At 38.7% G+C, this 24,829-nt stretch overlaps 1 protein-coding gene across 2 annotated transcripts in view; it reads left to right on the top strand.

Moving 5' to 3' along the window:
* The window catches only part of SYT1 (synaptotagmin 1), a 627,530-nt gene that overhangs the window by 98,485 nt on the left and 504,216 nt on the right, over positions 1–24,829 (top strand). For both annotated transcript variants that reach the window (XM_075551237.1, XM_075551236.1), the window contains exon 2: positions 16,525–16,655. The gene's annotated coding sequence lies outside the window, so the exon portion shown is untranslated. The remainder of the gene's footprint in view (positions 1–16,524; positions 16,656–24,829) is intronic.

Raw genomic sequence — 24,829 nt, 5'->3', positions numbered from 1 at the left:
CCTGACTGGCTTATCGTCTGTAATGGGATATCCAGTTGCCTACAGATGGGCTTTGGTCTCCATTCCACACTCTCCCTCAATCAAAATGATAGACTTTTTTTGTTCTTTGATGTCTGATACCTGATCCCATGGACACCTCGTGATCATACAGGCTGGTGTGCTTGTTCCATGTGGGCTTTGTTGCTTTCAGCTAGATGGCCACTTGTTTATCTTCAAGCCTTTAAGACCCCAGATGCTATATCTTTTGATAGCCGGGCTCCATCAGCTTTCTCTTTACCACATTTGCTTATGCACCCGCTTTGTCTTCAGCGATTGTGTTGGGAAGGTGAGCATCATGGAATGCCAGTTTAATAGAACAAAGTGTTCTTGCATTGAAGGAGTACTTGAGTAGAGGTCCAATGTCCATCTGCTACTTTAATACTAAACCTATAAATATATGCATACAGATCTATTTCCCCATCATCATATAAAAATATATTTACATATATCATGCCTGTACTTACACCTCTATAAATGCCCTTTACCTCCTAGTTCTTTCCTCTGTTTCCTTTTACTTTCCTCTATCCCACTCCCGTGTTCAGCCTTCATTTGGGTTTCAGGAATTCCTCCCAATTACTTTGCCCTTCATCAAGCTCCTAACAGGCCTCCTACACCCTGCTCACCATTGATTTTGCATCACTTGTTGTTCCTTTGTCCCTGGGTTTTTTAGCACCCATTTCCTTTTCCCCTACTTTCCCCTCTACCATGACCTCAGAACCATTGGTCTCATTGTTTTCTCCTCCAGCTTGTTTATCCCACCCAGCTTATCGAGGTAGACCTGAAGAGATAATAATATGTACAAAAAAACAAGACACAAAATAAAGCCACAAAGAAAAAAACCCACAAAACCCCCCAAAACAATGACCAAAAAGAGAGAAAAGCCTGTAAATAGTTCCAGGTTTGTTTGTTGACCTTTAGGAGTGTTTTCTTGTTGAGTCTGATGGGCACCAAGCCCTGACCCCAAAGTGTGTTTTGGGTAATCCCTGGGGACTTCATTGTTCTGCTCCCCTTGCTATTCTGTTGCACACCCTTAGTGTTTCACCTCAGTATGGTGGGGTCAGATCAGGTGCAATTCCCACACTGTGTCTCCAGTGTTGTCCCCGTAGGGCTATGGGTCAGCAAGGATGTCATGTGGGGCCAGCCCTATGGTCCTTTCTTTGTTTTGGCTTCTCTGAGTGGGAATATCATCCTCCGGGCTTGGTGGGTCAGGATGTGTTCCACTCTCTCTTCCTCTCCCTTCATTTGCTCCTGTGTTGTCTGTCCTCTGAAGTGAATTCTGTGAATATTTTAAGGGACCAAAGAAGGAGTCCTAAGAAGACTAGTATCTTCCCCCAATGAGACAGGAACACTCTCTACTAAAGTCAGCACCCTGAAGTCAGACTTCTAGCTCCTTGAACTGTCAGAAAACACATTGTTGTCTTCAAAGCCCTCCACGTGTGGTCGTCCTCTTTTGGCAACACTAAGAAACTACGACATTATATTAACCTTCTTTGAAGATGCTCATATGTCCATTCTACCTTCTGAAGAAGTATATTTATGTCTTCAAAATGTTCATTGTGTAGAGAATTAGTTTGTCTTCTGTTGTTTTTGCTATTTCATTTTGCTATTTTAAACTGTAAGCATGCTCTTAAATTGCGATCCAAGATTTCTCTGGGCAAGTTTCTGGTGACCGCATCAGATGCCCTTATGTCTTCATACAATGTGATTAGATCCACTCTACTCTTTGTCTTTATATAGAAGCTGTATTTATAACCATGTTTCTTGCACGAGTCTGCTCTTTCCCAAAACCATAAGTGAGAAGGTAGTTTTAGGCTCCTTTGCTTAATAATGGGCAGTCATTTCACCTTAGAAGTAGCAATCTGAGAACTATTTAGGTGGACAAATGCTTAGTACAGAAAAATAAAATCTTCCTTCCACAAAATATAAGAAGCATAATTGGGATAAAATTACTGCAGCCCTTTCTTTCTGCTTGATATGCCAATTTTGGGTAAAAGGAAATGACCATTTATAACCAGAAACTAAAGCTAATATTGGTACATTTTATTTCTTACTTTTATTGGGGGCTATCACAATCCATACATTCATCCAGTGTGATAAGCACATTTGCACATATGCCGCCATCATAATTTTCAAAGCATTCTCTTCCCACTTGAACTCCTGATATCAGCTCTCCATTTCTTCGCCCATCCTCCCCCACATGCACTCCCTCACAAACCCTTGATAAGTTATAGATTATTTTTTCCCATATTTTACATCATCCTCTGTCGCCCCTCAACATTTTTTTCCTCAATTGAGAGGAGAGTATTGAATGATTTTTTAAATTTTGTAATTTTTCTTCTCTCTTTGATTTTAAGCTGCGCTGGTTTGTGTCGGCTTGTTTACTTTGGGTCTTGGAGTCTGCTGTGAATGCTGCAGCATCGGGACTCCCTGCAGAAGTCTGGAGTGTTAGCTTAGTGAGGTTACTGCGATTGTAGACTGGATCAGACCCACATAGAAATGACTTCACACTTTGCTACAGACATAAAGGCATTGATACAAGGTAAAATACTCAGAATACTTAAGAACACACAGGAGGCACTCAGTAGCACAGTCATGCCACATGTCAATTATCTCTGCTTTCCTGAGTGAATCTACCTCACATTGACTAAGCTGTACAGAACTAACTCAAGGTTTACGATCTTGTACATAAACCAAGTGTGCCAATGATTGAACAGCACAGTTAGTTTTTAAATGTGTGTGTCTGTATGTGTGTGCATTAAAGATAATAGGCTAAGAGACAAAAGAAGTCATTTACTCATTACTTGCATGCGTTCTTAGTTTTACTATACACAGGATATTGTTAAAGCAAGCTGTCATTCACACTTTAGCTTGGTAATATGAGTTGAAGGAACAAAGGATTTAGTTAATTAGGGTTGGAAATAAATAGTTGTATAATTTAACACTTCCATTACTTATTTCCCTAAAATCTATCACTACTACACAAAGTGGTGGTTTGAAAACAATTATTTATAATCAAGCGACCCACTGCCCCCACTCCACCCTCAACTCCACCCCCCTCCCCAACCCATCCACACACACACACACACATACACACACACACACACACACGTAAGCTCTCTATAACTGTCTAAAGCTCTCTATAACTCTGCTTGGGTGCGCAAAGGCTTCTGGGCTGTGCTCTCTCTTATTGGCTCAGTCTACGGTGCCCCCTTCCGTCTTTTCCTTTCAGTAATTCATCTGAGCAGCCACTGCTCTCTCACCTTGAGCTGCTGTGCCTGGGAAACCGTTTTCCTTGAATGCTTTACTCCAGACCACGCCTATCCACCTTTTAATTGTAAGGAAATCTCAGCACGGTAGCTGGCGCAAAGTAACTGCTCATCAATGCATGAAGGATGAATGAATGAATGAATACATGTAGGATGAGTGGATATATTAATTAATAGTTCATTGAACGTGTATTTTTTCAGAACTTGTATAATACAGTGCATTATGAACCTTATTTATTAGTAGTAACTCCACTAGACTAGTTTAAATTACAAGAAAATCCAATTTCCATTTGAAGCTTTCTTTCTTTATATTTATATTAACATGTCTCCATTTGAGAAAGAGCCTTAGGATAATAGAGAAAAGAAGTTCTTTATCTGCTATCAGTTTCTTTTTATATTTAGGGTTAACATAATGATAAGGGGGAGATAGTACATTTCCCCTGTAGAATTCTACAAGAATCTGAATTCTACAAGAATCTGAGATGATATCCAAAACTTAGCTCTTCAAAAAAATGGAATCACCATTTGATACATGACTCTGATCTGAACTCATTGCATGTTTTAGATAACACCTAAAGTCAGTTATTTCCGAATTATTAACGTTTAAGAATAGACTACATAACGTTCATATTATTTCAAACATCTTTTATAGGAAGCAACATTCTTAGGGTTTTCCCAGGTGAGAAGCCTGAATCTTACTTGAACTCAGCCACTTGCCAAAAGCCAAACAGCTAATCAGTCATGGAGCTGACACTTGAGCCAAAATTGCTTTCATTGCCCTTTGAGGATCACTTAAAACTCTGTCTCTAGGAACACCTTCCTGGGTGAAATCTAGAAGATTATCAGCAAATATTCTCGAGTAAATGACTATCTTGAAGCCTCTAGTAGTGTGTGTGTGTGTGTGTGTGTGTGTGTGTGTGTGTCACAAGTCTGTTCTGTTGGGAGACAGACTTGGGTCCTGGGAAAAGATCAGCCATTGTTCAGCACGAACTGTGTTTTTCCGGTTGGTGATGGGTGTCAGTGTTTTACTCATTATCAGCCTCATGCAGCCCAGTGGACCTGTGTACCAGGGCTTCCTAGGCTGTAACCTTTATGGGAGTAGATCGCTAGATCTCTCACTTGTGGAGCTGCCGGGTGAATTTGAACCCCCATCCTTTCATCTAATAGCCAAGCATTCTTGCAGCCCCCAGTGCTCCTTAAACACCTAGGCGTAATTTAATTTTTAAAAGTGTTCCTACTTTATCTCATGCTAATTTGGAACACTGATATCAGTACCATTACCATCAGTTTATATAAAACTCAGAGCGTTTAAACCATTTTCTGAAGAAAAGGTAGGGAGTGCTAAAGTCACCATCCTGTTCCATGTCTGTCTAATTAATTATCAGTAAGAACTTAGAGACTTTCCACGACACCATGTTAGCATTTCCCTTTGCCTTGCAGCTTACGGAGTACTTCCTTCTTACTGTACAGTGTTAGTTTTTCCAGGATGCATGTAAAAATTTCCCATTGCATTATTTGTGTCAGATAAGGCAGACTACAAGTTAATTACAAGGTCAATCACCTATCAATTTATGTACAGAGCCTCTGCCTGAACCCAGGCTGCCTGCCAGCCCAGACTATTCATGCTTAGCTGCTAACCTAGAGCAGCTGAGAGGACTTTTAAATGTCTCACTCAGCAAAGCCCCTGCAGCAGCGAGTCTGTACCATGGAGCATTGGTTGCCAGGAGTTGCCAGGAGTCAGAATTAACAGTCATGCTTTTGTTTGTTTGTTTGTTCCAGTCTAAACTGAGAGATAAAATCTAAAGCTTCACCCCTGGGGAGTTATTCCACAGTATTACTATTTTATGCGATGCTAAGAATAGTACTTACCTTCTTACCCCTTCTATGTTACTTTCACACATAGAAAATACATATGAAAAATCAGTATACTTGTAATTATTCATTACAAAAGGCATGTTGATGAGTGAAGGAGCCCTGGGAGTATAGGGTTAAGTGCTGGCACACCGAACACTCTGAACATTATTTAACTTCCCACCATGTTACTGCAGAAATCCTTATTTTAGAACCATCAAGGATAAAGAAGTAAAGTATTCATTTATTTTGAGCATCAGTTTATAGGGGAAATGGTGTCGTTTTATTTTATCTTGTTGAAGTAGAGAAAGACAGATAATCTAACAAAATAGTCACTTTTTCTGAATTTTTCTCATGTTGCTTATGCTCAATTTAACAAATATGTATTAAGTGTATAGTGTCGGCAAAGTGAAAGGGAAAGATATGAAAGAGACTAGGGTATCATTTTTGCCCTTGAAGATGAATAATTGGATGGCAAGAGCAGACCTGTTTGCAATCAACTGCAGTACTGGGAAAGATGAAGTGAGTCCCCGGGATCTGATACGACGTGCTCCGGTCGTGTAGAGAGAGCAAGGTTAGAGGGCAGAGGAGTGTGGCGCTCAGATTGAAGTGGCGGGATATTAAAGGCAAGACATCAGTTATAGAGCTAAAGCACACATGGACAATAACAATGATAAGGACTGAAATAGCCAGGGGAGTGATAGAATAGAAGGGAAAAAACAGCAAGGACATTTCAAGAGACGAATCGATAATATGTGACAATCACATGTGGGTGTGGAAATGAGGAAGAGTCAGAGAGGAATTCAAGTTTTCTTATCTGATACTGAACCGGAGAACACAAAATTAAAAGAAGAAAGAAAAAAAAGTAAACAGTGACGGAAGGGTACATTTCATTGAAGTTGTTGGGCTGAATCTACCAGTGAGACGTCTAAGAGCAGATATAGTCAGTAAAAAATGTGGGGTCTGGAATACAAGAAAGAGGAAAGTATAAAGATCTGGTGTGAGGAGTTATCTGCATAGCAGAAATCTTGGAATTCACCGGAGTAAGTGCAAGACTGTACCAAAAGTGCTGAAAATAAAATCTAGGAGGATTAAGCACTCACGATTTTATAATGAATGAGACAGGAAGATAAAACAGGTGGAACAATTAAAAAAGGGTACCTTGACACAATGCCCAAGTTTTGAAACAATGAATGAGTGAGATGTTCAACAATCTGAATTATATAGAGTTACTGGGGATGGAGAATGAGGCGTTGGATATGACAATCAGGAGATACATGATGAGTGGAATGGGGGAAGCAAGAAGGCTAAGAATTCAGTCGATGCCCACAAGTTAAAGTAGGAAGGGTCCCTTCCTAGTGAAGGGGAGAGAGGTGAGTGGATGGTTAAAAGCCTAGGAAACATTATTATGTACTATGAGAAAATCTGAATATGTTTGAGACTGGTAGAGAGCACAAATAGCAAAGCAAGATTCTAAATAAAAATTCCAGAGATTTAGGGGTCTGTTGTTAGCTATAGGTTCTTGGTGATGCCCTGACAGCATATACAAAGTATTAAGTGTATATGAATGTTGCTGAGAGAACCACTAGAGTCTCATAAGGATACATATTCTTGCCTTGTCCCTGGGGGGAAAAACACCCAGAAATTGAAAGAACTCTAAAACATAAAGAAGGAATATTTTTTCTAGGCAGTGCTCAAGGGAAAAGGAGGAAATTAATTCAAGAGGATGTGCCATCTTACTGGAAAATTCATCTTTGGATTTCAATATGTTTCATGCATATTTAGTATATTTAAAAAGAGTAACATCATATAATTCTTAATTTACTTAGAATTCTGAAGAAGAAAAAGGAGACTTAAAGGATCTTCACCATATTACCCAGTATGTATCAGGAATGATATAAGGTGTCCAGGAACACTCAGGCAGAGTACCTAACCAGTTTTAATCACATTTCAACTGTGAATTCCGCAAAATCTTAGTGAATATCCCATCTAAAAGAAGGTAGTGAAGAATCCATTCATTTCATAAATGTATTTTACAGTGCCCATACAGGCCAGATATTGCCCAATATTCTTCTGTCATAGCACTACAAAACTAAAAAAAACCCAAAAACCTCACTAATATCAAATCAATTCTGACTCATAGCAGCCTATAAAACATAGCACAACTGCTCCTGTGGTTTCTGAAACTGTAAATCTTTTTGGAAATAGAAAGCTCTTCAAATTGCTGACTTGACAGTTTTTAGTCCCAAACACTCTACACACGTGCATTTATAACACAGGAGAAAGGAAATAAACAAGTGAACACATGAACGTACTCTATGATGACAGGTCATTCATTGCCTGTTATTAAAAGAAAATAAACAGAAGGAAAAAGTTCCATGGTAACAGAAAACTCCAAAAGAGGTGCCCTTTGAACCAAGAGCAGAATGAAGGCAGGGTCTGTCAGAGAGGCTCAGGAGGGGCGGAGGAAGAGCAAATGCAAAGGCCCTGAGCAAGAACAAGCTCTGCGCCGGAAGGAATGGCCAGTGTGGCCCGAGCCGACTGAGCAAGAAAGAGTGATAGGTAAGCACAGGAAGGTCCTTGTGAGTCACAGTAAGGACCTAGAATATGAATGAGTCAAGGGAGTCTCTTCTGACACTAATTTTGATCTTTTCTTTCTTTCCTGTCTTTTTTAATGACCTTACTTCATGAATGATGGTCCTGATGTCCTTCCACAGCTCATCGGGTCTCCGGTCATTAGTGCTTAATGTGTCAAATCCGTTCTTGAGATACTGTTGAAATTCAGGTGGGATAGGCTCAAGGTTATATTTTGGCTCCGGTGGATTTGTTTAACTTTTCTTCAGCTTCAATCTGAATTCACATATAAGCAATTGATGGTCTGTCCCACAGTCAGATCCTGGCCTGGCTTTAGCTGCAGATATGGAGCTTCTCCCTTGGACCTTCCCACAGATGTAGTCATTTTGATTTCTGGGTATTCCATCTGGAGAAGGCCATGTGTTTAGTCACCATTTGTGTGGTGGAAGAAGTATTTGCTATGAGCCGATCATTGATCTTACAAAATTCTCTCATGAACTCTTCAGCTTCATTTCTGTCACCAAGACTGTGTTTTCCACCAACGGTTCCTTCCTCTTTGTTTCCAACTTTTGCATTCCAATCTCTAACAATGTATCAAAGATTAAAAATTATATTGGATTTGCCAAAGATTAAGCAACTGGATGACGGACTTTATCTGTCTTGTTCCCCACTGTAGCTCTAGACCAGTAAGCATAACAGCCACGAGGTTTCTGTGGTGGTTGGGTGCCATCCAATTGGTTCTGCCCCATAATGACCCTTTGCCCATCAGAAGGAAACACTGTCTGGTCCAACGCATTCCCCAGGGTTGTTCCTATACGTGAGCCTGTTGTTGCAGTCACTGTGTCAACACATCTTACTGAGAGCCTTCTTCTCTTTCACTGTCCGTCTACTTTCCCGAGAATGATGTCCTTCTCCAGGGACTGATCCCTCCTGAAAATATGTCCAAAGTAGCAGGGACTAAGTCTCTCCACCCTTGCCTCTAAGGAGCGCTCTAGCTGTATTTCTTCCAAAACAGATTTGTTTTTCCTTTCGCAGTACATGGAACTTTCAATAGCCATCTATTTTTCTTTGTTTTTCCATATCAGTATTTAATTTCCACATGCATATTAGGCAATTAAAAAATCTTGCCTTGGGTCAGGCACATCTTAGTCCTCAAAGTAGGTACACAATAAATATATGTTGATAGAAAGGAGGGAAGAAATGTGGGAGGAAGAAAGGGACAGAAGGAGGGAGTATCTGAGGAGAAAGGAGAGGTCAATTAATAGAACAGTTTCACCTTCAAAATACAGGCAAAACAAACAAACAATCAACCTAGTAAAAATGGGCAGAGGACCAGAAGAGACAGGTCACAAGAAGGAATATTCAAATGAAAACAAGTGCATGAAAAGAGGAAGATATGGATCGAAAGTTCAATGTAATATCACTTCATATACCACCCCTTAGAATGCCAATGATAAAAAATAAAATAACTTTAAGGGGAAATGATACACGTTTGTGAGGTTATAATGAAACTGGAGCCCTTTCATTACTGATGGAAATGTGAAATGATACTGCCATTTGTTACTGCCAACAGAGTGGACATTCCTACACAAGTTGAACAAAGAACAAGCATAGATAAGATCTATGAGATCTATAATCTAGGCTGTATCATAGATATAGACCAAAAAACGGAGAGAGCGGAACTGGGAGAGAAATCTATATATTTGCTCCTAACAGCATTTTCCACAATAACTAGAAATTGGAAACAGTGGAAATCTCTATCAACAGAAGAAAGAATAAAAAAAGGTAGTATCTACATACAATGGAGTATCATGCAACCATAAAAAATGAAGTTTGGATGTATTCTCCCACCTGAGTGAGCCTTGAAAATATGCTGAGTGAAATAAGTCTATTGCACAAAGACAAATGCCATATGATCTCACTTACATAAAATAAGAAAATATATAAAAACCAAAGATTATTAATAATTACTTGGGGGAAAGGAGAGTATCTGGAAGTACTACGTATATGTTAATATTGGTAAGATATTTTAGAAAAGAGTACATTGTAATGGTGATGCATAGGAAAATATGCATTCAATGTCCTTGAATTGCAAATGTGAGATTTATTTTTAAATAAGGAAACTGAGGGTGATAAGCCAACTGGTCCTGGAGCTTACATTTGGACTCCGACTGTCTGAATGAGTCCTGGTGGGCAGTGGTTACACACTGGACTGTGGGCCCCAGGTTGCGAGGATGGGCAGGACTAGGTGACTTCCTAGGGAATAGTCCACAGAGTTACTATGTGGCAGAACAAATGGGACAGCACCTGACAACAACATAATCATAATCTATGCAAGGGGCTTAAAATTTTGTGGATAATTCCATTATCCTTTCATTGGCTTTGACCATGAAATTTTTAAAGCTCTCTCATATACAAATAAATTTACATACATACACATCTTCTGTACTTGTGTGGTTTTCCTACATCTGTTCTACAAACAACTTTTTTTTTTTTTGGTAGCACAGTTTGGCTCATAGATTACCCAAACTCCCACTGCAGTCAGCTGTCATTGCTGTGTCCTTACATGGTAATGAACATACTACCCCCACTGATCAATCCATCATCGTCCTAGAAAGGCTCCCAGCAAACTCGTTTATGCCGCACCCTAGACTAGATGCTCTTGCTAACCAAATGTATCTCACAAAGAAGTTCAAGCTTCTTTCAAATAATTTAAAATCAAAATAGAAAACAAATTTACAAAAGAAAGAGAAATTATTCAGGTGGCCTCACTTACAAAGGAATAATTAAACTGAAGGCAATCGAGTTGAACAAAACCAGCTTGTTAAAATTCATAGAGTATTCTATGCTGACTTTTAAGAAATAAGAATAATACTAAAAGGATGAAAGAAGATGCGTTGTATTGTGGATTGGATCAGACAAAAGAAGGAAGCTTTCAAATTCACTTCTGCTGAGCAGTTCACAGAGAGTTAGGTAAAATTTCAGGGATTTTATCTCACATTGATTAGTATGTAGAGGGATTTTTCCTGCACTTTTTGACAAACCATGTGGACAAGTCTTGATTTTAATAATGAAGACAACATGTTCATAAAGAACAAGAAACACTGCCCCCTCCCCCCCCAAGTATTTATATGCTGACTCTGCTTTTGCAGTGGTGGTTTGAGTTGGGACTACCTGTGGCCGCAGAGACAACATTAAGGAAATTATGTGGGGCCTGGGGCTGACCGGGAGTAGAAATGAATGAAAACTTCAGCTCCCTATCAGTTAGCTATGAGATTTGGGGCAAGGGCGTTTCTGTTTCTATCCATTTTTGTTTTTTCAAGGAAGGGAAACATTGACCCTATTAGAGAATCTGCTGAAAAATGCATAGACACAATTTTACATAAAAACTCATGGAGGTTGAAGAATTCTGGAAGCTGTAGCTCACACGTCAATAACACACTCAAATTCTATTGATTTCTAAAGCATTTTATGATTCTAATATTATATGCAACCCTCTAAAAAAATAAAAGTAAATAGAAAGATGCAAGTAAAAGCCTGCTTTACCTCTATTTTCCCCACTTTTTGCCTTTGCCTATTAGAGAACAGGATTCTTATATAAAAATCTTGTAAATTATTGAGACATAAGAAATATTCAAGCACAGTTATTATTTTAAATGTCCTTGGGAAATTTGCTGGTATAACATGTGGTTTGGTTTTACATAGAGTCAGCAATTGAGGTATCTCATCATAAGATAATTATTTCTCTTTTCTTTGCCAGGGTTCACTGAATCTGCTAAACTACAATGACACTATAAAGTTAATTTTCTATATTAAAGTAATACTTTAATTAGTCCTTGAAATTTAATGATGGAGCAATTGACATAAATAAATATAAATGAATAGTATCATAATCAAGTCATTTTAGCAGTTTTTTTGGTTGGAAAACCATTGCCATAAACTCATTCCTCTTTTCATATACCCCAAAAATAGAAAAATACATACATAACAGAGTCAAGAAAGCTACCACCAATAGCAAAATACAATAGAGATAAGCCTTAGTTTGAAACAAGCAAAAATTAACCAGAAAATATTAAAAACCAGATTAAGCTCAAGGTGTGTCAAAAGGACGATCTAGTGATAAGGTTTTAATTATTCAAGTCATTTTAATCTACTATATTTGTCTCTACAATACTGTTTGATAGCAAGGCCATTCCCATCCCTCATTTACGGTCAGAGGGAATTACTGGAGGCTTGTACTATGTCTAGATTCTGCACACGTGTACTGGGCTTCCACAGTTTACCAGCCTTCTACAAACACGAGTTTCACAGTTTCAGCTCTGGTCCCATTCCCTCCTTCAGATTTGGATTCTATTGGTTAGTCTTTGGATCACTCGTGTTGGTGTACTTCTTCTGGTGTGGCCTTAGTTGACATCTCACTTAGGTGGCTGCTTGTTTGAAAACAAGCATTTAAGGCCCCAGGCAATATTCCTTTGGATTAGCTGAGCACCATCTACTTCCTTCTCCGCACGTCACCCCTAGCTTCCATGTTTCCTTCCTGAGGCATTTATCGAGCAAGGTAAAGGCAATTCTTAAATTCTGAAATTTTAGGAAATATGTTATTGGAAGAAAATGATTGGTAAAGAATCATCTTAAGGCTTAAAAAGACAAAAATCCCTAATTCATTATAACCCTTAATACAATAAAATTATAATACATAATTTGGCTTGCAATATATTCTTTTAAATTCACCTAACAAAGGATTAGAGTCAATTCTCTGTATTTATCTCTAAATTGATAGCACTCGAGGGATTAAGAGATTATGAAAGTAACACAAGAATCTCTGAAAACGATTAAGCCTTTTCTCTATAATAATTATATGTAAAGTCTAAGAGAAGTACATCAGGGCAGAAATATTTGCTTCCAATTTAACCGCCTCTTATTTTACATATATTCTCAGTTTATCTGCTTTTATTTGTACTTTTTCTATAAATTTCAAAAACTCTGAAGACTCTTGATGGGGAAATATGAGAAGCATATTTCTATTAGTTGAACATGATCCACGTTACCATGCAAAGCTGGTCTTTCATAAAAGTAACTTTTAGGAAAGATTCGTATGAAATGATGGCTCACTTCTTGGAGAAAACTTCTTAATCTGTGCCTTTCCCTATTCTAAAATAACCTGTCATTTACTCGTACATCGTGACGCCTTGTTGAGCTAGGCGACTAGCTTAGACCCTCCTGATGCAGAAACGAATTAAACCGCACGAGTGCCAGTCCCCACGAGTATTTCAAGGGATGGGGGTAGAGAGAGGAAGAAACAAATAGGAAACACAAATATCAATAGTCAGATGATGTGAGCATTAGGATCAAAACCACGTCATCTCTAAATTCAGATCACAGAATGCTCCAACAACAGGGGTTCAGAAAAGTAGTGTATGGAAACAGTGTGATAGATTTCATTTTGAGCGTAGGTAGAAACCATTTTCAAAGAAAAGTAATGAGAAATGTGCCGTCATACCTTCCCTCAGACCCACCGCCACTACCACCAACTCCATATGGTGGAATTCGTTCCAACTCCCAGCAACCCGAGAGGGGGAGGAGGGCAGCTCTCAGGGTTTCCAAGGCTCCACCTAAATGGAAGTCTGCGAGAAGTTGGCCTGTTCGCACTTTCGGGTCCTTTTAGAACTTATTACAATTTAAATTATATAATGGTCGTGCGTGTGTGTGTGTGTGTGTCTTTTTATCAATTATCCCATTGTGTGTGTGTGTGTGTGTGTGTTTATCAATTATCCCATTGGGCCAGATGAAAGACCCTGCTTCTCTTTTTTGCCAGAGTGCTTCGGTCTCTTGCCCCCTGCCTGGTACTGAGGAGTTATTGAGCAGAGGATTTCTCAGAGAATCAAAGATTGAATTTCCATGCACACTGTTTTTGATTCACAGCCTGCAGTTTTATGCAGCGCATGGCCACGTGATTCTGGTGGGTGTTGGTAATATCCTTTCTGCAGCGTGCCTGGGCAAATCATTCTAGCTTCACATGTGGTTTTTAATCTTTGTTACACACTGTTCCGACCCCAGACACTGCTGGAAGTCTAGTGCTTGTTTGTAGGCTCAGAGGCCCACTGACAGATGGTTTTTAATCTCTGCTATTTGGCTTGCAGAATGGGTGTGTTATTGCTAACTCATGGCTTCTTTCTAACAGGTAGGGACTCATGCTCTGGTGACCTTTCGCTCGAAGGAATCAGATAACTTTGGGGATATCTTGCAGACAAGTTCAAAATGACTTCAGATGAAGTATTTGGAGAAAGGTTTAAAACGCTTTCTGGCAGGAAATGTTCCTTTATGCTTGGAATCAGAAAAGGGATTTTCATTGTGAAATACCACAATTTTGTAAACCAGGGCATAATCCCAAATTGCAGTAGATCTAATCCCAAATTGCAGTAGATCAGGACTTCATTGTTTGATCTCTTCGTAGCCAAGGTTCTGAAGAATGCACATGTGCACACGCACACACATCCACGCTATTCTTCACATTGTGTTTATTTCAAAGTAAGACATTGCCGTCATTCTTAAAGACCAGAGGACTCCCTCTTCGGTATCTGTTGTTGTTGTTGCTGGTCCTGAATCAGAGACCTCATGCACAATACCAAACATTGCTGAATCTTGTTCCAGCCTCACAAACCTTACTCTGTGTGAGACCATCCTTGCAGCCACACTGTTAGTTCACGGGGCTGATTCTTTTTTCACTGACCGTCTATTTTATCAAGCATGATTTCATTTTTGAGGGACTGGTCATTCCTGATAACATATCCAAAGTACCTGAGATGCAGTGTTGCCTCCTCCCTTCTAAGGAACATTCTGGCTGTACTTCCTCCAAGACAGATTATTTTATTTTTCTGACAGTACACAGTTCTGTCAATATTCTTTGCCAGCACCATACTTCAAATGCATCATTTCTTCTTCAGTCTTCTTTGTTCATTGTCCTTTCACTCGCATAGAAGGACATTGACTGTACTCCGGCTTGGGCAGGTTGCACTGTCTTCTTCAAAGTGACAGTCTTGTTCTTCAGCACTGTAAGCAGGCTTCTTGCAACAGATGTGCCCAATGCAGTATGTTGCTTGATTTCTTGACTGCTGTTTCCATAAGCAGTGACTCTGGATCCAAGAAAAATGAAATTCTTGACAACTTCAATCTCTTCTCCTTTTATCATGGCATTGTTCAGTGGTCTTCAGTGTTTAGTGCTTCCAAAATCTCCTTTTTGGCACTTCTCAATCATAATATGTTATTTTCTTATCTGCCTCGGGAGCACAGAACTATCAGTCTCAATACTTTCAGAGGCAAAGAACTATATCTTTCTATTCCAGGGCCTAGCCAACAAGATAAAAAACACATCGGCCTATAACCAACAGTGAATCTTCATTGAATTAATTTTCAGCTGATAAATAAGTACTTCCAATTCAAATCATCTGAGATGGATGTCACTAACCTGTGTCCATCCCAACCATGCAGAAATGTAACTTATAATCAAATAAAAGAGTAAAGCTATCTTTTACAGTTCCTGGTCTTTTAAACCAAGAATTAAGCTTTTCCAACCCCTCTAAACGTTCAGATCTTCCCACATGGATTTATGCCAGAACGATTCTCATCCATTAATTAGAAAATAGGACTGCTTAATAACTGCAAAGGAACTACAAAATTCTATTCCAAATATAATGAACACTATGGGGGATTAAGTGTTCACTTATCTCACAGTAGGAAAATTTGAATCCTCAAAGAACAGTTGTCACGTGAGCTTCCTCCTGAGAATTGAAGCCCAACCGTAAAGGGAGTGGACTGGCTTGATCCTCAGAGAACCACTGGAGCTAGCCTCCATCCTTCCGCGGCTCTGCAAGAGTCGGCTGGGGTATGAATTGTCCCTGCTGGGGTTTCCACATCCATGAGCCATGCTACTTTCTTTACTCACACACATGGTAGATAATCATATAATAAAACCTTTGTTCTTAAAATATCAACTATCAGAGAGTAAACTGGCGGTCAGGTGTGAAATAAAATGTATGTTCTTCATCGCCTTCATATAAAGTAGAATAATACTTTATAAATATAGGAAACAAAACCAAAAGAATAAACAAGGAAGAAAGCAATGAATAGAAAAGAAAGGAAGCCAGGAAGTGTGAGAGAATCGCAAGATCCAAGAAGGCAGGGAGGAAGGAAAGCATCCTGACATCGTACAGAGCGTGGCCACGTTTGGAATGCCTTTGCACATGCAGTATTTCAGTGTTCTTCCCGGGTAATAGCGACGCCTTCCCTTTTGATTAGCGCTGCTGACGCTGCTGTGGCTTACAAAGAAGATTCACAAATCAACGGTAGACTTAGTTTGCTTTTCAATGATGCTAAAAAGGTGGGGAACACTGCTGGAGAAGGATAGCACTCCAGTATCCTACCTGGAGTCTTGTTAACAAAACAAAGTGTGAATTGTTAGAGGTAATTCCCTGCTGTTGGTAATTCCACCGGGCACCCTCTGTGCCGGCACCTGCTACTTTTCCTCTGTACGCCTACGCCATTGATCAGGTGATGCTAGAAGAAATATGAAAAGGTTGCTTTTTACAATGCTTGTTCTTTTTTTTCTAATGTCAGCGTGATTCATACCTATTGGTTCTTAGCCTGGAGCAGCTACTACAACCAGCAATTGAGGTAGCTAGAGTAGGTGGTGCATAACGAATGGTCTGCAGAAGCAGGAGACTCTGGCCAGGCAACATTAAGGCAAGTGCAGAGTTAAAGGTCATGATTTTCATGGTTTCTTATTCTTTTTCTCAAGGGAAAACAAAAAAATATATCTACTAACTAGCAAGTGGTGACGTGACGAGTCCCTGGACTGCAGCTTCACGACCTAGCCCTCCCTTGACAACTGCTTATTTCCGAAAAGCCTGCTGGAACTGTCTGATTAAGGTATGTGAAGGCGAATAACAACTTCTCATAGAGTTTGTTGATGGTAACCTCCCCCCTCTTTCCATGTGATATGGAAAGGGATTATTTGTGCAGAAAAATGAAGAATGATAGTCTACTTTAAAAATGGCATTATGATATGAAAAGAAATCTTCGTATTTGTCACCTAGCTTGCAGCTAATGATGGCGTTCATGCCTATGAAGTGCTGGCTTCTTGTAGAACATTTGCTTTCTCCTATTCTCATTTTGTACTTCATCAAATCCAAAGTTGTCATGGTTCATTGTCTGGAGATGATCTTGAGCAGTCTTGCATTCGAAAAGAATATGTCCTGGCATCTGCCTCTGTGTTTTGTGGCCTGCTGTGCAGATGATGTTTTAGCAAGAGTGTTAAATGGGAGTGGGGTGGGAATGGGGACCCGGATTTTTTTCAGGGTCATATTCTTTTGGGCCATACAATCTCTTATTCTTTCATGTACATATGTCTAATCCAAAAAGTGAAGTACCTATATCACATTGTGACTACTACATATGTTAGAGTACATAAATGGAGTTGTAAAGTATCTGCTTGACTGTCTTAACTAATGAATTTCATCAAATTCAATTATCATTCTTAGACTCTTCATTAACCAATCAAATTGCTTCTGTGATCTAACTCATTTCTAATACTTTCACTAGGCATAAACATAGCTCTATGTAGTAAATTAGAAATGATTAAATTATCTCACTGATCTTTAGTTGGAGTATCACATTACTGAATTTTTTAATTTCCATCAATATTACTTTTATTGCTAATGAGAGAAGTAAACTTACAATATGAGAGGGTGTCTTAAAGACTTTATTTCACTGCTTGAATGTTGGTTATTTTTTAAGAAGTTGGCTATAATAGGTCAACAGTTGCAAAAAGATATAAAAATATTCCTAAGAACTTATCTACTTACTAAACAATCTTTCCAATAGATATGGATTATTTATAAAATTTATAAATCTGACTGAGCTATCTCAATATTAGCAATATCTCCTATCTCTCTTACAGTATGAGGGTATAGTATTACAGTTATTATTGTGGTAAGATGGTTCCCATAAAATGTCATAGTTTCTTTTCAAAAACCATAACGTGATTGGTTAAAATGAAAGAAGTTGTTAGGAAAAGGTATGCAGTCAGAAAAGAAAGTAATTTTGTCCCCTAGGAAATTATCGTCACAGAACTAATGCTTTTGAATCATTTTATAATGAAGGACGTGTGCTGGCAGTGTGATGCTCATCATTCGGCTCTTAAAATATTCTGATTTTGTTCTCTTATACTTTGATGTCTTTTTGAAAAAGATTTCATATTCTATTCCATAATCATTTTGTAAAAGATCTCACAATATGATCTGAAGCCATAGAAATACATATTCCTGGAGTCTCTCATTTAGCAAGCCTTGGGAAGCAGGCGGGGATTAGCATTTTAAATGTGCATACCACATAATGCTAATGTATTTCAAAATTTAAGAACCATTGCTCTACAGTAAGAGCAAGGAAGTAGCTAATAGGAGCAATTTTAAAACTATAGGAAAAAACTCATAGGATTTGATTCAATGGCAGTAAGTTTGGTTTGGTCTAGGCTTGTGGGTAAACTGACATCAAAAGTAAAATATTGAAAGCAATTAAATCTGAATTAAAAAACTTTCTACACATTTACATTTTCTGAGACTGCACCAAAAATGTATATACAATGTTTATTTTAATGAATTTTTTCATCAATATCCCTATTCTCTCTCACCACCTCCCTTCCCTGATTTCCCTACTCCCTCTTAAGGAAACTTCATCCTCCCTTTCACCCAAGTGTGCGTGATATTTAGACATTTAAAAGTTAGTGTTTAGTTACATGCATACCCATGTTCATAATAGCACTACTGTATATACTCGAATATAAGCCGACCCGAGTATAAGCCGAGGTACCTAATTCTTACCTGGGAAACCAGAAAAACTGATGGACTCGAGTATAAGCCTAGGGTGGAAAATGCAGAAGCTATTGGTGAGTTTCAGTAATCAAAACAAATGAAAATAAAATTACTGAAAATTGAGACATCAGTGGGATAATATATTTAAATATTTATTTTACTTAAAAAACATAAATAAAAGGACAACAAGTCATTTAACATTAGTAAACCAGCACAGTAAGAGGAAAATAGGTTCAACAAAAAAAATAAGGTATCAACAATGATACTTTAGGAGTACTATTCCCTGAGTTCAATCAGCAACCAAGCTAAAATGTAAAGTTAAAATCCTTCAAAACGGGATTCCTCATCATCATCCGTATCCCAGTGCAGAGCTTCAGCTGGTGTGAGGTCATCATAGACGCTGTCCTGACAGATCGCCGTCATCACCATCACTGCTGTCATTTTCATACAAAGCGCAGTCTTCACTGCCATCCACAGCATTACTAATACTACATTTCTGGAAGGCACGTCGCACCATGTCTTCTGGAATGTCTTCCCATTCATCTCGAACCCACTTTGCTATTAACTCTATGTCAGGCTTCATGAGATTTCCTCCTTTGGTTAGTTGGGCTTGACCAGATGACATCCATGCATGCCACTGACCCGTGTATAAGCCAAACCCCAGTTTGTCAGTACATTTTTTGTGCTGAAAACCTCGACTCATACACGATTATATACAGTATTCACAATAGCACACAGTGGAAACCAGCGAGGCCAGCAAGGCCCCCTCGGCTACACCATCTGCTGGAGAGCAACTCTTGTGACCCTCGCTTCTCATCGGTCCCAGAGGGGAGGTGGCAGCGTTCCTCCTTGATGTTGATGCAGCTGGACAGTTTAGGAGTTTAAGATCAAGGAGCCGCAGATCATATTCAATTTCAACTTATAAATACCAACCTGGGACTTGGAGCAACAATTAATAAGGAAAACAACTAGAATGCTCATCAAGATGAGTTTAAGCAACTTCTGACTGAACTGAACACGTCACGGCCACAAAGCAGTAGTCTTCTCAGACACCATGGAGGAGATATACTTTAGCTTTGAAGCAAACCTCCAAATTTCAATAACACACAGAAAAGTTCATTACATTAAATTTTTTAAAAAGGAAGGATCTATATCTCATAGCAAAACAGATCTTGGTGGCACTTGGGGGAAAAGATGAAGCAAGAAGGCTCCTAAGGCCAGAAGGGGGGCAAGGCTTCCAACAGGGTGACCATAAGTCAAGTATGAGCAGGGATTCCTGTCCCTGACGCCAGTGCAGAATGAAATATCCTTGACAACAACCTTCACCATCTAAGAATAGCTATCAAGTGGATGGCAGAGCCGAAGAACAAGCCACAAGCTTCACATCCCGATCATTCAGATCCCCCAATTAGATGGGGAAAGGGAAGGAAAAGAAACAATGGAACAAAAGATAGAAATGTAGAGACTAACACCTAGCTCACGACCCAGCAGGAAAAATAAACCCAAACAACTTCAAAAACAAGAAGAAAGAGAGAAAAAAAGAAAATCCTCACAAACAAGAACAGCCCAAGTGTCCAGCTAGGAAGGGACAGTTGAACAGCAGCAGCCTGGAGACCCAGGTTGTGATGAGAACTCAGAAACGTTGGCTGAGGATGAGAGGGCCAGCTGCAGCCAGCTGATGACCTGGAGCCATGCCCCAAAGGGAAAAAGAAAACGCTGAAATGGCAGATAGAGGCAGCAGTGGAACCTGAGCTACATGAAACACCAGTGCAGACGAAAGAAGACAGAAGAGGTGCCAAATCAATCCCCTCTCGCCAACGCCTTCCAACCACTAACGTGTCAGCATACATGACAACGGTCTTTGGCCTGAAGTCAGAGCTTAGTAAACTCATGACGGTTTTTTGCGTCTTTTAAAGTACAATTCTAAATGAATTAAAATTGTTCCTACACGTTTACATTTTCTGGGACTGCACAATGTATTTTTATATAATATTTATTCATTTTAATTAATTTTTTCATCAATTCCCCCATTCTCTCCTACCACCCCTCTTCCTGATTTCTCTACTCTCTTTATGACCCTCCCTCCTCCTTTCATGGCAGTGCTTGTCCATTATGGCACCTTCTTAGCACTTCTCCCTAATGATATCCCCAGAAGGACTTTTCAAAAATGTACCAAACTTTGGTTCTCATTAGAAAATAAACTTCTATTTAGACTCTAGGGGGGGGGGGCGGGGAGGAAACAGTCCAGCTGCCCAGTGGTAGAAGAATGGATCAATGAACTTTGGTCCGTAAATTAAAGAATAACTATGAATTGGTGAGACACTTCATGATATGGATGAACCTAGAGGCCATCGTGCTGAGTGAAATTATTCCATCACAAAATGACACTGCCACACAAGATCTCTTTACAGCGTTGGAAAGGTTGTTCCATTGAGAACTTCAGTGCCACTTACCCACGCCATAGTATTTTCAATCGCCTCGTATGCATGTGAAAGTTGGACATTGAATAAAGAAGACCGAAGAAGAATCAATGCATTTGAATTATGGTGCTGGAGAAGAATCTTGAAAGTACCGTGGACAGACAAAAAACCAAGCAAACAAAGAAATCTGTCCTGGAATAAGTATGACTGGAAAACTCCTTGAAAGCACTCAGAGCCCTTCTCATGTTATGAGTGAGCCACGTCCCTGGAGAAGGTCCTGCTGCTGGATGCAACGGAGGGGCAGTGCTCCGAACCGCTCTCCTGGGGATGGATCGACAGGGCGCTGCCACCTTTGCTCAAACACAACTGTTGTGAGGGTGGTGCAGGCCGGGGCAGCGTGCATTCCACGGCACTTAGCGAGATCGTGCGTACATTGTGTGTGCCTGGATCGGCTGTGCATACATTGTCCATACGTAGGTGCCAACAGCACCTAGCAACAACGACACTAGAACACCGGGCCGAGTCACCAGGGCTGCTTCTCTATAACAATACAAGGTGTTAAAAACATATTTTAAAAGACTCATGGTAATTTTCCCATCTGAGTATTACATTTTGTTTTACGAAACATTGTAAATAACTAGTTTATCTTTTAAGATTGCCAAGACCTAAAATCACAACTTCCTTAGAATTCCAATCTAAACATTTCTGTTGCTGGTCTACTGTGCAGATGTCTATAGGTTAGAACAACTAAGTTAAAACATTGTCAAGAGTGTTCTCCATATTTTTTATAAGTGACCATTTCTATACTATCTCTTCTCAGCAAAATAATTGTCTCACTTTTGCAAACAAGTTTGTCAATTTAAAATGCCAAACGGAAAGTAAATATACACCTGGATACGAAGGGACAAAGGGCTGTCTTCTGAAGCACGGACACACAGAACGCCGTGATTACCTCCGGCATCATAGGGAACATGAGTAGGACAGCTACAGAGGGTGCTTGGCCCATAAAATTAACTCTTGCTTTCTGAGTGGCAACTCCACTGAAGGATCGAAAAAGAAATATGGTCGGTTTGTAGGTTTTACAGGTTATAAAGTCAACATGCTGAAAATGGGGGGATGATTCAAATTGTTTCTCAAATCTATAAGAATCATCATTATTCAAAAGAAACAGTTAACTTTATGTTCTCCTAAAATGATTCTTTTAATTCTTGAACTATCATTAGATGATACTTTTGTAAAAATGTACCTCAGACAATTATATGTATACACACATGGAGCTCTAGTCCACTCAGCCATTCTTCAATGGTGTGGAACATTTATAAGTAATTTAGTGGCTAGCACGTCATCGTCCTTTCCCCCAGCGCACTTGTTAAATAGAGATAGTTGAGTTAGAGATTCTGGAAAAGACTGCTGAGGTAACAGGAGTAAATTTTTGCCTATTAGAGCATGGTCATAAAGAATATCATATCAAAAATGTCTTCGGAAAAGAAGGGCGCAAGATAATTCTAGCAGAAAGAATAGAACAAAAATCAAGTCCCTTGCGGTGCAGACACTGCCACGTGGTTAAATGCTGCACTGACAGGCCGTCTCAGCATGCGGAAACCAAGCCAAGAAACCAAATCCGCTGCCATCCAGGCAATTCTGACTGGTAGCAGCCATATATAGATTTTATAAGATTGTAAAGCTTTACAAGAACAGACAGCCTCATTTTCCTCGCATGAAACCACTGACCTTGAGATTAGCAACCTCACATCTAACTCATGAAGCCAGCATGGGGAAAGATCTCTGACTTCTCAGTGGGTTTGCTAGGGTTTCTTTACCCGGTTTCTAAGCAAAGACAGAGGAAGTACGAAGACAAATCCATGTCTATGGATATTTTCACTGTATCTTAGATTAGATAGAACAGCACAAGCAATGGCAATTACAACTCTTCACACCTCTGTGAGGATTCTGGACACAATTTATCAAGTTAATTAAAAATTCAGAGCAACACAATGGCATAGGCATTTTACTATCTTAGCTCTTGTTCTTGAAGCTCATGTGTTTATTTAGAAATATGATCATAATCTATGAAACAATAAAAGATAAAACTCAATGGGAAGATATTAGAAGGTTATATTTGTAGAAGAAACTTACTATATAAGAATTTATAAATATTTGCTATAAAATACTGCAGAAAATTAATGAGAATTTTTGACTTTTGTAGCTGGAGAGTCGGCAATGTATTTCTATTTAAAAGAAGCATCATTTGAGGTATTCAGATAGAAACTTAGCAAGAATAACCCCATGTATGATCACTTTGTTAGAGAGCTGAATTTAAATGTGAATCACGCAATTTAAAAATAATGTTAAGAATTAAAAGAGAGGTAGAATAGAAACATAAAAAGTCATTGATGATTTATGACAACACCTTATTTTTTAAACAAAGATAAAGATATTTTAAAAACTTAAAATCAGAAAAAAAGAAACATCCACTGTGGAATTAAAATAGAGGATTGGGGGAAAGCACTGCCCATAGGGATGGGAACGAGAGAAGTTGTTCAAATTGTAGGAAAAAGATGGATGAGATGATGTCTGCCAAAAAATATTTAGAAATCAGTTCTGGATTTATTTTTTAAAGACATCTATCTTTTTTGAAAACGAAATTAATACAGTCCTTCCTGGATATAGATAAATCATCTTTTGATATTCCAAAATTAAGTTATATTTATAAATAAGTGTTGAAACTGTATTTAGAAAGCTTAATGAAATAAACTTGAAAGTCTTCTGCAATATGGGAATAATTTATTGCTGGTTGATTTTTGTTATAATTATAGAGAAATTAGGTTTTTCAGATTCATAATAAGATTTTACAGACTGATTTAAGATCAGGAGACCTGGTGCTGCAATAAATAATTAAACTCCACTGCTAGCAAAGGTCTGTAGTTCGAATCCACCAGCTGCTGTGTCATAGAAAAGACTTGGGAATCTTTTTCCCTAAATATTACAGCCTATGAAACCTCAGGGCAGCTCTAGTCTGTCACACTGGGTCATTGGGAGCCCTCGTCAACTTGACAATTTACACAAATAAGCTCCACGTGACAAAGGATTTTCCTTACAAAATGTAGTGAAAAGAGTGAAACAAAAATTTTCAAAACTATCCATCTAATAAAGTTTCCATAGTTGGGAAATGTTCTATGAATCTATTTTTATTTAACAGCACCCCTGTCTTTCTCTTTATAAAAGAATTTTGAAACTGGAAAATACTGAAAAGATTTTCAGTAAAAAAGAAAATAGAAGGGAGAAAAAATTATATGCAGCATATTTTCAAACGTTCGCCTAATTTCAATTAGCTGAATGAATGCCCTATGTTTACTTAACCTTCTGGTTTTTATTATTCTGTGAACACACGGGATAATCTTTTCCATCAGTTTCTTATACAAAAGCAAAACATTCAAACTAAGGATCTACGTTTCTGTTTGTCTACTAAGAAAAATGGCTCTGGTGAATAGAGAAGATGTCTTATGTATGTATACTTGATTATATCAGCAATAATGTTTTGTGTTTATCATAAAGCTGAATTTCTATTGCTGTCATTTATTCCACTTTCTCTCTATATATTTCTAGCGTGCATTCAGTTTAGTTTGCAGATCTCTGATTCAAGACAGCCTATGACAGTTTAAATATACCCCTTATGTTTTCACAAAATTTTACTCATATTTTGTTTATTTTATTAATGAACAGTGATAACATTTCCCACTATAATTTTTACAGTTTTAGCTATTCCAGTGACAAAAATTTATTTTTGCCTATTATTTTTTTCATAAATTAAAAT

This window comes from Tenrec ecaudatus, chromosome 6 (genome assembly GCF_050624435.1).
Source record: "Tenrec ecaudatus isolate mTenEca1 chromosome 6, mTenEca1.hap1, whole genome shotgun sequence".
NCBI lineage: Eukaryota > Metazoa > Chordata > Mammalia > Afrosoricida > Tenrecidae > Tenrec > Tenrec ecaudatus.
This window is presented reverse-complemented; position numbering and strand designations above follow the sequence as displayed.